This window comes from Cebus imitator, unplaced genomic scaffold (assembly GCF_001604975.1).
Source record: "Cebus imitator isolate Cc_AM_T3 unplaced genomic scaffold, Cebus_imitator-1.0 Scaffold260, whole genome shotgun sequence".
In the NCBI taxonomy this organism is placed as follows: domain Eukaryota; kingdom Metazoa; phylum Chordata; class Mammalia; order Primates; family Cebidae; genus Cebus; species Cebus imitator.
Genome location: NW_016107575.1, coordinates 722281 through 728207, shown reverse-complemented (window position 1 = coordinate 728207; position 5927 = coordinate 722281). Strand labels below are relative to the sequence as shown.

General features: G+C 50.4%; 1 pseudogene; it reads right to left on the bottom strand.

Annotated features, from left to right (window-relative positions):
• The window catches only part of LOC108283440, a 3689-nt pseudogene extending 986 nt beyond the window's left edge, over positions 1–2703 (bottom strand).
• Positions 2704–5927: the final 3224 nt, after the last annotated feature.

Below are 5927 nucleotides of genomic sequence, written 5' to 3'. Positions count from 1 at the left end.
GGGGAGAGATAGCAAGGGGAGAAATGCCAGATGTAGGTAATGGGGAGGAAGGCAGCAAATCACACTGCCATGTGTGTTCCTATGCAACAATTCTGCAGGTTCTTCACATGTACCCCAAAACCTAAAATGCAATAAAATAAATAAATGGGAAAAAAAAAAATTTCTTTGAGTCCAGGCATTCCGCCACTCTAGGCATGCCCCCTCCCTTTCCTCCAGGAAAATTACCAAGCATTTCCCCAGGAAAGCCACCTGGAAAAGAGCCACCCTGGGCTCCTGACTGTTGTCTGGCTTCTTCCTCCCTCCGGGCCCTCTCATGCTCTTCTCAGGCCTTCTTAACTCTTCCTGTTCTTTCTTTGATCTCTCACTCCACTCTTCACGTTTTCACCCATCCTTTCTCTGATGTTCTGTGCCCCAGGTTGAACTTCTTTCAGCATTGCACTCACATCTTCATCACAATCCAATTTACAGCCAAGGGCAAGATCATGGGCCGCTTCTTTCCAGGGCCTGAAGTCTGTGTGCTTTCCCAAGCCACCTGTAAGGCTGAGCAGAATCAGGATTTGTTTCAACGGCTCTGTCACAGCCTCGGATGGCAGCATTTGGCTTCTGTAATTTGACGAAGACACTGGCCCTCTTGGCATACAAAATGGCCAAGCAAGGATTCAGTTTGATGGCATCTGTGAATAAGTCGATGGCTTTCTGCAGTTCACCGTCATTTAGGGCTTCAGTAGCAGCCACTTTCTTACCATTTGCCAGATCCATCATCTGCTCTGTTATCTCTGCATGTTCATCTCCCATTTCTGGAGGGGCATCAGTGCCTGGTTCAATCACACCTTCATGATCAATTTCTATATCACTTTGATGTAGAAATTGATGGTTGGTTCGTCTGCCTTTGTCTTCCTCCACCTTCTTACTCTCAGTTTTTTTTCCTTGGTATTTTCTTCTGATTGAGCTTTCTGAGTAGCAAGTGGTACATCCCCCCACATGCTCTCTCCACCCACTCCCTCAGAAAGTGCATTTCCTCGGTGTGCAGAACACTCGGATCCTGCTCACACATTTTCACAAAGGCCCGAAGCTCGTTCACTTTGCGGGGGGTTATGGTCGAGAGGCAGTGGGCGAAGCTGAGGGGCTGCAGCCCGGTTCCAGGCCCAGGTGCTGGCTTGGCTGGCACAGAAGGTGACTTTTGGTAATTATTATTAGGTGTTTTCCCTCATTCAGGCCTGAGGCCTGAATCCAGCCACTATGAGGCAGAGTGAGGCACCATCGACCTCACGGAGATATTTCAAGGCTGGAATGAAAAGATACACTCGAACATATATTGCAAATCAATGTAAGAGGTAAAGACTAGGGTAAGCTGCCTCCAGATCGCTTTTCAAATATGCCCAGACCTTGATTCACATTTTAGGGGATAAAAACAGTGTTCATTTTCTCTTTTCCTCACATTCTATGATCCAACTAAATAGGTATCCAAAGTTGTATGAATAAGCATTGTTTTCTATAGTTTTAAAACTATATTTTCTTGTTGTTTGTTTGTTTTTATTTTTTGTTTTTTTGGAGACAAGGTCTCACTGTGTCACCCAGTCTGGAGTGCAGTGGTGTGATCTCAGCTCACTGCAACCTCCACCTCCCAAGTTCAAACAATTCTCCTGCCTCACCCCCCTCTCCCGGGTAGCTGGGATTACAAGGATGGGTCACTAGGCCCAAATAATTTTTATATTTTTTATTTTATTTTTATTTTTTGAGACGGAGTTTCACTCGTTACCCAGGCTGGAGTGCAATGGCACGATCTCGGCTCACCGCAACCTCCGCCTCCTGGGTTCAGGCAATTCTCCTGCCTCAGCCTCCTGAGTAGCTGGGATTACAGGCACGCACTACCATGCCCAGCTAATTTTTTGTATTTTTGGTAGAGACGGGGTTTCACCATGTTGACCAGGATGGTCTCGATCTCTTGACCTCGTGATCCACCCGCCTCGGCCTCCCAAAGTGCTGGGATTACAGGCTTGAGCCACCGCGCCCGGCCAATTTTTATATTTTTAATAGAGACGGGGTTTCACCATGTTGACCAGGCTGGTTTCGAACTTCTGGCCTCAAGCAATCCACCAAATCCCAGCACTTTGGTGCTGGGATTACAAGTGTGAGCCACCATGCCCGGCCCTGTATTTTCATTTTGATTAGGGCAAAAATATAATCTTTAAATCTTTCTTTTTCCCAACGTTCATTTTAGATACAAGGGGTACACGTGCAGGTTTGTGAGCTGGACATGTTGTGTGATGCTGAGGCTTGGGGTGCAGGTGGTTCCTCCCCTAGGTACTGAGCATGGTATCCAATAGTTTTCACCCCCTGCCCTTCTCCCTCCCCCATCTAGGAGTCCCCAGTGTCCATCGTTCCCGTCTTTATGTCCATAAGTACCCAGTGTCTAGCTCCTACTTATGAGTGAGAACGCGCATATTTGGTTTTCGGCTCCTGTGTTAATCCACCTAGGATAATGGCCTCCTGCTGCATCCACGTTGCTGCAAAAAACACGACACCTTTACATCTTCATTTTCCCTGGTTTGGCTTTGGAAACAACAGGTGGCAGCCTTTCTGAAGCCCCATCCCATTCTTCCTTCTTTCCCAGTTTATTAACCCACAGGTGACACGGGTGGCCTCTGAGAGCCTCGACCCTGGAACTCTGAGCAGCTGCTCCGGAACCTGTGCCCAGCACATTCGCAGGGCAGAGCGAATTCACATCAAGCCCCCAAAACACACATTGTGGTGGTTGGTTGTGTTATATAATTTCAGTTATTATTTAATGTACATGCTGTGAGCACTCAGAGCCACTCTGGGTCTGCCCTTCGATTGCTGCACATGCGTTGCCAAGGCCCACCTTGGCTGTGGCCTTGAGCTCCAGGTCAGCACCCGGGAAGCCTCCAGAAGGCGGGTGCACATTCTCTCGCTGTCTCTCTGGGCTCGCTTGCCCTCAGATGGCGTTTCACCTAAAAACATCCTCTGCGTACAAACAGGTCCCTCTGGGCAAGTGCCACTCCCTGTCTGTGCGCTGCTCATGGGACCCTAAGGCATTGCCATGCCTCACTGGGTCCCAGCCTGCCCAAGAGGGCAGAGCTCGGGAAGGGCCCTGAGGTCGAGCGGAAGTGATTTTTTTTTTTTTTTTTTAATACAGAGTGTCTCTCTGTCGCCGAGGATCGTGTGCAATGGCACGATCTCAGCTCACTGAAATCTCTGCCTCCTGTGTTCAAGTGATTCTCCTGCCTCAGACTCCTGAGTAGCTGGGATTACAGATATGCACCACCACGTCCAGCTAGTTTTTGTATTTTTAGTAGAAACGGGGTTTCGCCATGTGGGGCAGGTTGGTCTCGAACTCCTGCCCTCAGTTGATTTCCCCCCACCTGCCACCCCCGGCTTCCAAAAGTGCTGGGATTACAGATGTGAACCAAGGCGCCTGGCCGGAATTGCTCTTGAGTCACACCTGCCGAGTCCCCTGGTCTCTCTAGCCTTGCCTTGCCTTCGTGGCCTCAAGGCCCCTGCCTTGGAAAATGTCCACGTCCCCATGCTGCTTCTGCAAGCTTGGCTGCGAGCGCGGCTCCGCAGGGCTTTGCTTTCCTGTTACGCGCGGTCGCCCCCTAGTGACAACAAGGACGCACTGCTACGTTAGGACGCGAAGCCTTCCAACGCGGCTGCTCTGGGGTTTCTGGTCTGCGCAGGAGAGCTCTGCGGCCGGAGTGCACCCCGTCCGGGCCCAGGTGGGGAGTATCACTGGGGACCCTTGGCTCTTCGGCAACAGGCGGCCTGGGGCCACCTCCCCAGAGAAAGGCTGGTCTGATGCAAACACTGGATCATGTTGACTGACCCCTTATTGGCTCCAAAGCAGAAGACCTTTCTGGAAGCCCTGCCGGCTTAGGAAACCCCATAGTTTCTTGGCAGGTGGGAAAAATCTTCAGGGACGGGGCCCGGGCGCAGTGGCTGACGCCTGTAATCCCAGCACTTTGGGAAGCCGAGGTGGGCAGATCATTTAAGGTCAGGAGTTTGAGACCAGCCTGACAAACATGGCGAATCCCTGTCTCTACTGAAAATACAAAAATTAGCCGGGTATAATGGCGCACACCTGTAATCCCAGCTATTCGGCAGGCTGAGGCAGGAGAATTGTTTAAACCCAGGAGGTGGAGGTTGCAGTGAACTAAGATCAGGCTACTACACTCCAGCCTGGGCAACAGAGCCAGATTCCGTCTCAAAAGGAAAAAGTGTTCATGGAGGCAAGGGTGTCAGAGGGGACTCTACCAGTGACTAGAAGGCCTGCCCCTGTCCTCCCTGAGGGCACCTCCAGTATAGATCCTGAAGACAGGGAGAGCAGAGCTCCTAGGTCCCAGAACATCTCCTCGCGGCTCTCCAGAACTACCTCACCCCCCTCCCACCCCTCCCACGGGCACAGCCTCAAGGAGCAAGCAGCTTCTGCACCCAGCCAGCATCCAGGCAGGGGACAGACTCCCAAGGGGAAGGAGGTTTTGGTGGCCAAAACAGACCATGAGTTAGCTTAGTGGCCAGAGAAACGGAAGTCTGCAGAAGGCCAGGCGTGCCTGGTCAGTGCACCTGAGCCGTCACAGCCCTTGCCGAGGTCACCCTTCAACCTTTGAAATGCATTTTCTCCACCATCATGGTGAAGAGCTCTCAAAACTGATGACAGCTTCAACGCCTGTCTTAGTTGATGTGTTTTCTTGCAGAAATGTGGACGTTTTCTGGCGGAGTATCACAGTATGTCCTTCTCAGGTGCTATGGCCAGACTGGCTCTCATGCTGTCTGAGTCATGCATGGTATTTAACTCTGGTATTAAATCTGGATAAAAGTCACTCATGATCTCAGTTTGGGGCTCTGAGGAATCGGGTGGAAAACAGTCCTCCAAGGGCCTGTGAAAGTCTCCTGGGCAAAAATGCAGAGGAATCAAGAAGCCGGCTGGTAGGGATGGGGCGAGGCGTGGTGGCTCACACCTGTAATCCCAGCGCTTTGGGAAGCGAGTGCTCCCGCCTGGAACTGGGGCTCCTTATTTGTTGTTCATGAGTGGGCTTCAGGAAGTTGTGACCCCCTGAAACTGAAATGCGTAGGTATTTACTAGGGAGAGGATTCCCAACTTTTACTGGAGTTTCCAAGGAATCTATACACAAACCAATTTGGAACTACTTCCCTAGAAACTCCCATTATCACAAGTGAAACAATAGACCGATTTTTCCTAAAGTATAGAAGGTTCATCACGACACTAGAATTGTTAGCAGTAAAAGCAAAATCTTTTTTTTTTTTTTTTGAGATGGAGTCTCACTCCATAGTCCAAGCTGGAGTGCAGTGGCGCGATCTCGGCTCACAGCAACTTCTGCCTCCTGGGTCCTGGTTCAAGCAGTTCTCCTGCCTCAGCCTCCCGAGTAGCTGGGATTACAGGAATATACTACCATGCCCAGCTAATTTTTTTGTATTTTTAGTAGAGACAGGGTTTCACCATGTTGGCCAGGCTGGTCTTGAACTGCTGACCTCATGATCTGCCCACCTCGGCCTCTCAAAGTGCTGGGATTACAGGCATAAGCCACCCTGCCCGGCTGAAAGCAAAATCTTTAAACTTGACAGTGGTTGATCTCCCAAGCTGGGCCTTGAAATTCCCATCAAGGTTACGCATCTGGATTTATAAAGTGCAGTCTGAGCTCCTGTGATCACAAAATGGCAAACGATTTGGTCCTCCAGGGCCTGGTGTCTCTGATGGGTGCTCAGTCGTAAAAATGTCTATTGCCCTTAGGGAGGAGAGTGGACCTTGGTGGATCCACAGACTTGTCCCAAGATTATTAGAGACATTAGATTCGTCCCTTATAGAACATCCCTTCACCCTTATTGAAGGTCACCTTTGTATGTCAGGGGTGGTGGCTGATGCCTCTAATCCCAGCACTTTGGGAGGCTGA